We start from the raw sequence: 11,749 nt of genomic DNA on the forward strand, positions 1-11,749 counted from the left end.
TTTCAAATGTTATTTTAAGTGATCGTTTCATTAAATTTAGTATATTCCCTGTTGTTGTTATTATTATTATTATTATTATTATTATTATTATTATTAATTATTGTTAGTATTAATTATTAGTATTATTATTAATTGTATTTTAATTAATAAGTTTATTATTGTCATTATTGAGTGTAATTAGTTACCACTGCCACCGGGTATATACCCACTGCAGTGTGAATAAATACATTATTATTATTATTATTATTATTATTATTATTATTATTATTATTATTATTATATGTTTGAATCTCATTCGTAGAAAACAAAGGAGCAGTGCAATGCAATATAGTGTTAAAGCACTCAACCTAGATTTAAAAGTAGAGATGGTAACGGTGAATCTAACTAAAGTAAATGATATATTGGTTGATGTTTCGGAAAGTGAAAAATTAAATTGACATGTTCAGTATATAACCTCCACTCAGAGTTGCCAGATTTTAGATATACCAAGGAGGGACTTATTTTCTCATCATATACAGCACTAACTTTTTGTTAAAAAAAAAAAAAGGAATAGCAATTATCCCTCTATATGCAGTTGAAGTGCTAATGTGAATCTCGAAATTGAAATTTTAATAAAAGAATATATTGTTGGTACAGGTTTCCAAGTACAAAACAATATTTATCTGGCTAACTTACAGCCAAATAAGCATTGTTTTGTACTTGTGCATCATGAAACTAAATTGAGGTTGATTATGTAAGCAATTTGTCAAGCTTGTTTTTAGCAGGCATGCGGTAGTCTTCGTAGAAGTTACGCAAACGTTTCTGCTGACATGAAAATATTGTAAGAAAGAAAGATTAACCTACATATGGAATGTACCGATTCAGCTATTTCAGGTTCATGACTTACAGTATGTCGACATCTGATCATATAATTGGAATAATAAATTATTATGTAAAATAAGACCTAAATATTACACTTAGATTTTTGAAAAGGAGCAAATAATTAAGGTTTAAAGTCTTAAGGATTATCACGATTGGTTTAAACATGCACTAAAACAAGACGTAAGTGCAAGTTTGAACCAATAAATTATTGTCATTTGCGATAGATTAATTAGTTTAGGAAATTGTATATTTATTATGTAGAACTACATTTGTATATAGATCTTTTGTTAAATTATTAAGTTTTGTACTTTTGTGAACAATATCAATAAAGCTATTATCTATTGTACTTGTGCATCACGTTTCTCTCGCATCTTTCTGAAGGGCTTGTGGCTATAATATCTTACGCCAAATTATTAACTTAATGACTTAATAGTAGTTCTGTCTCATATATTTCCCAAGCTATTTATTATTAATTGTGAAGCACAAATTCCAAAAGATGGCATCCCATGTCATAAAATATTTAAATATCAATGTTTATTAATTGATTACAGTGGCATAAAATGTATTGATATTTAAATTCATATACATTGGACGTCTCTTTTTAAATGTTAAGAAATATCATATTCACCACTGAATTCGTTATCACAAACCTTGCACTTGCCAAAATATTAGTTTTTTTCCAATGTGCAAACCTACATTGTTAAGAAAATTAATTTAAATTTAATGTAATTATTTACACCCAGAAGAAAATAATTACCATAATGAGAAAATTATACAAGTGATGTTAATTTTCTGAAAGAGGGACTTTTTGCGTCCCGTATTAAATCGAAGCGGGACTCGGGATTTTTATATGAAAATCGGGACACGTCCTGCCCTGCTGGCAGCCCTGCCTCCACTTCATAGCAGCGCCGTATTCTATATTTGGTCCAGGGAAAATAGAAAATACTCGCAATTTATCACAACCACCCACTCCTGCTACTTCATAGCAATGCCGTATTGTACTTTCCCTGTACGAAAAATACATTATGACGTTACTACGAATTGAAACATGTGCTGAACATTTAATGTTGAATTAACTTGATACAGAGGGTATAAGTGCATGTGCATTATCTTCGAATGTTTCAAACAATATATCCGTATGGTCAGATATTCAAAGCTAGCTAGTTGGAGTTGTGAATATTCTGTACTCCCCTACTTCGGCAGGAAAAGTCAACATTTGCTTTTTTCATTGCAATTTTTCTTTATAGTACGTCTGCTCAAATGAGAGCCACTTGCACCTACCTTGAGCGGGAGGCGTCAGGTGTTTCAGTCTTGAAGCACACGGCTGGTTGTTGGTAGGCCAGCGCTGTTGACAGATCTAAGTCGGTGATCCAAGAACAAGTTCATATAGACGTGCACGCAAGTATAATACAGTTAGCTCAGAACAAGGCAGAGGACAGTAGATGTATATTGTGGCTTTTGTGTTCCATATAATATAAATCAAAAATAAAATAGCTCCAACGTCAAATAAACTTCTCAACGCAATGCGTAATAAAACACAAGCTACCCAATATGAGTTTTCCGCATCAAAGAAATACTTTAATGGAACTATTACATTCAATGGGCTTTAAATATAAAATTCATGGATCTCAACCAGCAGTAATGGAATCATTACGAATACGGATGTGGCGGTCTTCATATTTACGAATATAGAGTAACAATAGATGTAATTAAAACGTGAAAATAACATTCCTTTGCCCTCGCCAGTCCCAACAACAAAGTTACATCAGCTACAAGAGATAAAACGTAGCCATTACAGAAAAAAGATGTATGTAATTGACGAACTATCATCGAAATACGGCCATATTGTACTACGACTGCCCCCCCCCCCTACCATTGCCATAGAATTCGTTTGGACAGAACTGAAGAGAAATGTCCGGTCAGAAAATGCATTGGGAAATAAATCTGTTCAAGAAGTACGCGATTTGATAGTAAATGTGATGGATGACATTAATAATAAAAAGCATTGGGTAAAGTATATCGAACACGTAAAGACAAAAGAAAGTGATTATCGCTCCTCAGAAGCTAGCTTGTAATCTTGTGTAATTGACTCAACGGACTCTGAATAGGAGGTGTTGGTGTTTTAGTTCTGTATTTACAAGACGCACAGGAAGGTTCACTTCAGTCTTCAGAAGGGAGAGATGGCAACGCAGCGTTGTTTACATGGAACCTGTTCGGAGTCGCGTGCCTGCTTGCTCCCTGCGGTAAGTGTGTCCAATCGCACGTTCCAAGTGGCTCTCATTTGAGCGGACGTACTATACCTATAGCCGCTTATTATAGTCCTATTCAATATTTTTCTTATTAAAATTGTAGAATTTTCAGTTAGCATATCAGTGGCGGCTCATAAACATTTAATGCCTAGTGCCAGAGATAAGGATAATAACACAGTCTACTATATACAGTCGCGAAGCTTGAGGTGATTTTTTGCAAATCTCGTGATAAAGCGCTCCAAGCGGTTAGCAACTAGAAACATAGACTGTCCACGGTCGACTTCGGACTGTGTCGTATTTCCATCGAGTGCTAGCTCGTTGCGTATTTCACATTGATGCTTGTGAAATGTTCGTTATTGGTTGTAATGAAAATGTTAATGGCTAAAATACAATAATTGGAATAATAATATTTTACTAGAGACGTAGAAAAATTAAGTTTGTTTTAATGAAATTTATTGATCACGTTTTATTTTCAATTCTGGTGGGATTATTATTGCTTAGGCCTACTTTTTTTTTCAAAGGATATGTTTTTAATTATAGCTGTTAATTTTGTTGTTATTTTTATTTGTTACTTTACTAGAAACGCAGAAAAAGTCTGTTACAATAAAATTTATTGATCACGTTTTATTTCCAATTCTGGTGTGATTATTATTGCTTAACCTCATCCCACTTTGTTAACTACGTAAGCATACACTACAAGTACCGGTACACGTGTTACTCCATTAATTCATATTTCCATTATTATTGTTGTAAAGGGAAATGCAAATTAATATTTATTGATTTCATAGTTAATTATCGCTATAATCTTGAATGAGTGAAGCGATCATAGTAAATTTCAGTTCGTTTTGCACAAACAAAAATAATATTAACCTATTTCTTGCAGGTATCTTCGAGTTTATGGTGGAATTTAATATACTTCATTAAAATAATAAATTAACTTTATGCATTTAATATTTCAATAATGAAAGGAAGGTGTTAATTTTTCCAAAAGAACACAACGAAAGTGTAACATATTTTGTCGTCTACTAGGAGAGAGATCTGCGATGATGAGGCGATAGTAGCGATCCTAGTGGTGGGCAACTACCCATGTTTGCATTTTTACTACATATTGAGCTTCGCGACTGTATATAGTAGACTGTGATAACAATAAACAGTAACAATAATGACATTATTATTATTATTATTATTATTATTATTATTATTATTATTATTATTATTATTAGAGCCCGGAATTTTAGGTGCTAAAAGTTAATATTGTTCCTCGCTATAGTTTATAAATATATCTTTGAGATGTCATTCAGTATTTTCCCTTCGGTACCGCTAAAGATCTCTAATCCTCTTAACCACCACTTACAAACTAGCGCATGATTTACAAGAACATTGCCATACCTCCATTTCTTTCAAATGTCATTCTTGTCATTCATATTTTCCCTTTGGTATCGTTGAAGATTTTTAATCCTCTTAACCACCACTTAAAAATTAGCGCAAGGTTTACAAGATCTATTGCTCAGTCCTTCTGACTCTGTTGTCTATTATTACATATCAGACTTTTGTGAACTAAGCTCAAAACCCTCCTCACGGGCACCACTTCTATTCATCTACACTCAGTGTCATTCTTAACTTTTAGCACCTAAAATTCCGAGCTCTAATTATTATTATTATTATTATTATTATTATTATTATTATTATTATTATTATTATTAAACTCACAAATGGTATACAACTGTACACAAAGTCCAGACAAATTAGAGGAAAAATGCACACTCGTCGGTTAATAGACAGGCATTCCATCTATAAATAGGCTAATGTAACGTAATTTATTTACTCACTTGGTTATTTAACGACGCTCCATCAACTACGAGGTCATTTAGCGTCGATGGAATTGGTGATAATGATATGATATTTGGCGAGATGAGGCCGAGAATTCGCCATAGATTTCCTGACATTTGCCTTACGATTGAGGAAAACCTCGGAGAAAACCAACCAGGTAATCAGCCCAAGCGGGAATCGAACCTGCGCCCGAGAGCAACTCCGGATCGTCAGGCAAAAGCCTAACCGACAGAGCTACGCCGGTGGCTCGTAACGTAATAGGAGTTGAAACATCAGTCGTATGGTAAACAATGATAGAAACATAGTCTATAATCAATAGTTTTTTTTTATTTCTACATGGTACACTTTCAACATCCAGGCAAGCACTCTTTTTGAATGATAAGTACCCTTAAATGCTATTAACTTCGTTAAGTGCTCTTTTAACTTTTTAAGTCTTTATCTAACTCAGAACTGAAGTGAACTAATTCACGAAACACACTCCTGTATTCTAAGTCGTCGGATTTATCGTACTTTATTAATAATAAGTCTACTGCTGCTTAAACTTTTATATAATTTATTATTAAATTTAGGACATATCAGTTTTCTTCAACTTGTTCTTTATGTTGCAATCGCGAGTCTGTAATGTGAGTTTAACTGAATTTCAATATTCTCTTTAACCAGCACAGACAAACTGAAGGCATTATTCATACAGGAACATCATTTTGTTTTTACTTCAATTTTTATTGTACCTGAGTTTTCCAATGTAATTCACTCCCACTCCCTCTACTAGTAAACTTCTAACCGTCCTCCACACAGAACCAAGGCCGCGTATGCAGTCAAAGTCGCCTTACGGTCATAGTAAACACTACTGAGTTAGTGAGTACAGTACGTTCCAAAAAATATGTTAGCGTTTTTCAGTGACGGAAGAGCTTTCAATACTGAATCATATTTTCGCACAGATACTGTCGTCCGTTTGCCTACGTCGCATCCCTGTTTCCCCCTCCCGCTTCTGCTCTTCCCTCTGTAAAGGCTAGTGGCTGAGCTGTCTTAGCTCTTTTTTTTTTAAATAATTTCTGTTAGGAATTAGACGTCTACGTAATATTATACAACTGTTTAAAATAACTTAAATAAAAGGGCCTCGTTAAGTAATTAACTGTCACGTGAATTCCCCCCTCCCTTTCTACAACCCTGCGACATAACCATTTGGACGGACAGTAGATAGCATGTCTGAGTAATTTTTTCTTTTCGGATCGGGCAGAAGTGAAGATTAAATTTACAGTACGTAAGGTACTCTTTTGTAGAGTAGGTACAGAATTATTTCAACATGAAGGAAACTGATAATTAGAATTAGGTACAATAGTCTATAGTGCGATAATATGCATAAAGGAACTGAAGCCTGTATCGAAATGAACGGCCACCATTTTCAAAAATATGTTTAAATATCCATATTATGATTATTTTTCAATTTAACGACATTATCTACATTGTACGCTAATGTGCCGTAGACAGTATAATATACACTACATATTCGAATGGCTAGCTCAGTTCGTGAGTAAAAAACATATTATTAATACAATACTGTATTTTGATTAAAATAAATCCTAATGAAAATTATCAAACTAAAAATTGCGATATTTCCTAGTTTACGTAAATGGATGAACTATTTTTCTTCCCTCCTGATATGTTTGTATTTTACGCTAGTATCATGGAACGCCAGTCGTGGAAGAGGGTAGCAAATGGTGTTTCCTGTTCTCAACTGTTAATCCAAAGGTATAGCAAGGTTAATATTAGAAATGTTAGTAAAAATAAAATGATGTCCCTATACGAACTTTTTATTTTTTATGTTTTATCCCTGTAGTAAATATGTAAGACTCCTTTTGACTAGTTACGTTCACCTCGGAACAGAACACACGGGAAACAAAAGAACACTTCTCCATATCTCATCCACATAACCAGTTGTTTTTTTTTATAATAAACACCCAAGTTGAATTTGCCAGATCTGTTAACTTTAGCACTTTGCTGTTTTTGGTGAGTATTTGAAGGCCGTGTAAGTCAATTATTTAATAGGAATTTAGTTTTCATAATGTGTTAATATTGAAAGCGGAGATTTTAATAAAGTGATAACTGCATTAATTTCTTCACAACTTACATAACACGATAACACTTCACAGGTTTATAGTTTCGCACTACAGTTTGAAATATACTGAAACAAAAGCATTCTTTAACAAAGTATTTTAAGAAACCGGCAAGGATTTTATTATCTTATTTTTGCATCTTTTCCTCTAAGAAACCTATTCCGACAAAGCGTGAGAACAGACAAGAGTGCGAAGTAAGGGAGTGAGATGGGGTTGTATACAGCTACCCAAGCATTTAAAAACGAAAGCGGTAAACTGTGCCTGGCACCTTTTAGAAGCTGAAATGGACGGGAGGAGATGAAAATTGCCCGCGGATCCCATTATATTTCTTATGGGATGTAGTGCCTGGCTCAGATGCATGCTGTAAACACTGGTTACAACCTCTATTTATTTGTCTATGGTTACAACGTGAGTGGCGGCAACGATAATATTAGCGGTAGAGTTTGCAAGTACAAGCGTAACTTGTTTCTCTCCGGTTTTGCTCGGAAAATATGAGTTCTCCTTTTGTCTCTTGTGCTCTGGTAGTGCCATGGTACTGCCTCTAAAGCCGCCTCTGTAGCCTATTAGCGGAAAGTGTAGATAGTTAAAAAAATTGGAATGAGACCACTGCTAATAACGTGAAAGGAAACTCAATGATACCTACTAAGTTCTAGATATGTAACACATATAATGTAAATGCTGATACAGTACTCTACGCGGATGATACTACTTTTTTAATTAACCATAATGATATTAATTATTTGAAAAGCTTTGGTCAACATAATTTAAGAGATGCTGAAGTTTGGTTTAATGCAAATGGGTATTTGTAGAACCCAGCTAAAACTGAACGTGTGATTTTTACTCTAAAGAAGACCGATCATGAACAAAGTCAGTTTAATATGTTAGCAATTATTGTTGATTCCAAGTTGACATGGAAAAGTCATATTGATCATATTTCTACTAAATTTTCAAGGACTTTGCTTCTCCTAGAGAGATTAAAAACTGTTGTACCTGAAAACTATATTCGTGATGCTTATTTTCCTTACTTTCAAAGTACTCTTACCTATGGAATACTGCTATGGGGCATCAGTGCTTTCATAAATAGGATCCTACTGCTTCAAAAAAGGGCCATAAGAATTATATCAAATGGAGCTTTTAATGAACACTGCAAACCATTAGGCTTACTTGTGAAAAACAAAATCATGACTGTAATAAATTTATATATTCTAGAGTTAATTTTGTATGTTAAAGATAATCTTCCAACTTTAACATTAAGAAATGATATTCATTCCTGTGACACAAGACAAGGAAATGATTTTAATATCATATTTTTAATTTAAGCAGAACTGCTCTCAAATTTTACACCTATAGTTGGTTAATTTTAAATCCATTTTATAATCTTGATGAATTTTTTGATTGTACAATCTCCTTGTAATTGTTCCATTTTAACTGACCGTGTCTATACATATTGTTTTTAGACATGTAATTTAAATTATTAAACTATAAATCAGACATTCAGAAATGTTTCAGTAAACATTTACAATCTTACTGCAGTGCTAAGAGCCCCAATTAATGGCATCTTTGGCACCGAACTCAGGCTTTCAATTACTTTTACCGGGAACAAAATATCTTATTTGAAAGTATAATTAGCTGTAAGCCTAATGCTTATTTTATTTCTTATAGTGACACATTATATTACATTATTGATTGTTTTCTGCGTTTGTTCTGTAGAGATTATGGAATCACAATAGGCCTAAAAACCGATATTGTAAAATTTACCACGATATACATTCAATTTCACCGAAATTCAGTATATAAGCCGTAGCCTACTAATTATATTTATCACTGAACATTATGTGTATGCCTGTATCTAGAACAAAGACATACCAGAGGCGTAATATAGGCCTATATATACATGTACCAAGTCCCACACCGCCAGATGCACAGCAGACATGACTATACTGAAATAGAAACGGTTGCTCGCCGCCATCATGAGGCCAAAGCATGGCGGTAGCAGACGAAAAGCAATGCCGATAGAACCTAATCGTAAAACACTAGGATTTATTACTAGATTAATAATAAAACAACCAAACGTGAGTTCAGAGTAACAAGATAAAATGGTAAAACGTAATCTCCTATATTCCTGTAGTATAACAGCATGTAATTTTAAATGTTATGATGACAATATGAGTCAATAATCCTCGTTATCTTTGTGAACATCAAATAATAAAAGTTAATGATGACTGTAATGTTGAAGCCGTGAGTCAATGGTCTTTGTCACCTTTGTGAATTATTCGCATTTACACCTCGAGAAAGCTTAGAGACCGTTGAGATTTAAACGGTAGGTAACGGTTTATTGTCAGGCATATATTTCACTTGCAAAACATTTCCCTCTTTGAATAATTTCAAGGAAAAAATTATTCCGGGACCTGGTATCGATCCCGGGACCCTTCGTCTGAGCTACCTCAGAAACTATACACGACACCGTCACAATTCTTCCCTTTATATCCACACAACTCAAATGGGCTGACAAAAAGCCAGAAACTCAACTTTGAGTGCACACAATTCTGTGTGACTTGAATTGTGGCTTTTTGTTAACGTACCTACAGTAACGAATATATTACGCAAATTTCGCTTTCAGATAGAAACTTCCTGTGAAGCAGGCTTGAATAATTTCAAGGGAAAAATTATTCCGGGCCCGAGTATCGATCATGGGACATTTCGCTTAGCGCACGAATGCTCTACCGACTGAGCTACCCCAGGAACTATACACGACACTGTCACAATTCTTCCCTTTATATCCACACAACACAAATGAGCTGACAATACGCCAGAAACTCAACTTTGAGTGCACACAATTCTGTGTGACTTAAATTGTGGCTTTTTGTTAACGAACGAACAGTAACGAATACATATATTACTCAAAATTTCGCTTTCAGATAGAAATTTCCTGTGAAGCAGGCTTGAATAATTTCAAGGGAAAAATTGTTCCGGGGCCGGGTATCGATCACGAGACTGAACTACCGACTGAACTACCCCAGGAACTATACACGGCACCGTCACAATTTTTGCCTTTATATCAGCACAACTCAAATGGGCTGACAAGACTCCAGAAACCAAACTTTGTGAAATTAATTATGTGAAATTATTCAAGTCTGCTTTACAGGGAGCTTCTACCTGAAAGCCAGATTTGCGTAATATATTCTTTACTGTAGGTACGTTAACAGAAAGCCACAATTTAAGTCACACAGAATTGTGTGAACTCAATGTAGGGAAGAATTGTGACGGTGTCGTGTATAGTTCCTGGGGTAGCTCAGTCGGTAGAGCATTCATGCGCTAAGTGAACTGTCCTGTGATTTATACCCGGCTCAGGAACAATTTTTCCCTTGAAATTATTCAAGCCTGCTTCACAGGGAACTTCTACCTGAAAGCCAGATTTGCATATTTCTCTCTTTGTCAGTCAGTCGCTTGCTCGCTATAATATGCGCTTGTGTAACATTACGTAAGTATTCAGTTGTAGCATTTGTAAGCGTGTGTAATATTGTGTATAAAAATCGTGTATATAGAGTTAAATACATGCGTGTATATAGATTTTATAGAGTTATTTAAATCGTGGATATAGAGATAGAGTGCGTGTGTGTGTGTGTATAACACTTCAATTGTATATATACAGTTAGTTGAAGTGTTTATAAGTTCCAAGTCACAGAGTCTCAAGTACGTGTGGTGATTGCAAGGACTCACGCCAGGTAGAATGAGAAAGGTAGTAATGTAATTTCTTACGAAAACAATTGTACTCTCACAGTTTTTTTTTTTTTCACACTTTTTTCTTCATATATTAGCTCATGCGATAAGTATAACATTGTAAACTAATTTCATAATAATGGTCCATGGGCGTGAATTTGAACTGCCACTGGGGGAGACCCTGGTGTACCAGCATCATGCGGAAGTACTGCGTGAAGTCTGCAGCCAGGTAGTGCCACTCGAAACTTCTGTCCAGCAGCCAGATCTTGGGGTCCTCTCGTTTTAGATCGGATTCGCACTCGCTCTTGTGAAGGTACACCAGACACACCTTTCCGATGCCTTGGCAAGTGTCCAGTTCGAAGATCTTGCACTTGACGCCGAAGTTGGGGCGCTGCCTGGGGTCGTCCTGCTCGCTGCAGATCTCGCGTGGGGCATTCCGCATCGCCCATGCTCTTGACGCCGGCCAGCCGTCGTAACTCAGACATAGAGTTGATCTTCATGTTGCCGATGGGGAGCACCTCGCCTTGTGGATATTCTCGACCATGGCTTCATTAAAGATCGGACATCCTCTCTCCTTTCTTCGTGGAAGTTTTGTTCTTGTGAACTTTCTACCCGTGCTCAAGCAGGTACGCTACACATTAAATGAGAAAGATCTCTTCTAACGAAATAGAGTTAGGAAATGATCCCAGGATGGAGGCAGCATTCCCTCGCTGAACCGCTATCCCAATGCGTTGACGAAGGAAATTGATACATCTAGGATCGCCGGTACGGGACAGTAGGCGTGTACCAATTTGGGTGAGTAGATCTTTAGCGTCTCTACACCACGGACCAAAGGTCTCAACTGCAAAAGCGACGAAGATGTAATTTGATGTTAAATGTTCATATTTGCGTCGTTTAGCATGATAAGCGGATTCAGCAGCAGATCCGGCACAATTGACAGAAGATTTTAAATGGGAAAGGGCTAATGTATCTACA

The sequence above is a fragment of the Periplaneta americana genome, chromosome 6 (assembly GCF_040183065.1).
Source record: "Periplaneta americana isolate PAMFEO1 chromosome 6, P.americana_PAMFEO1_priV1, whole genome shotgun sequence".
NCBI lineage: Eukaryota > Metazoa > Arthropoda > Insecta > Blattodea > Blattidae > Periplaneta > Periplaneta americana.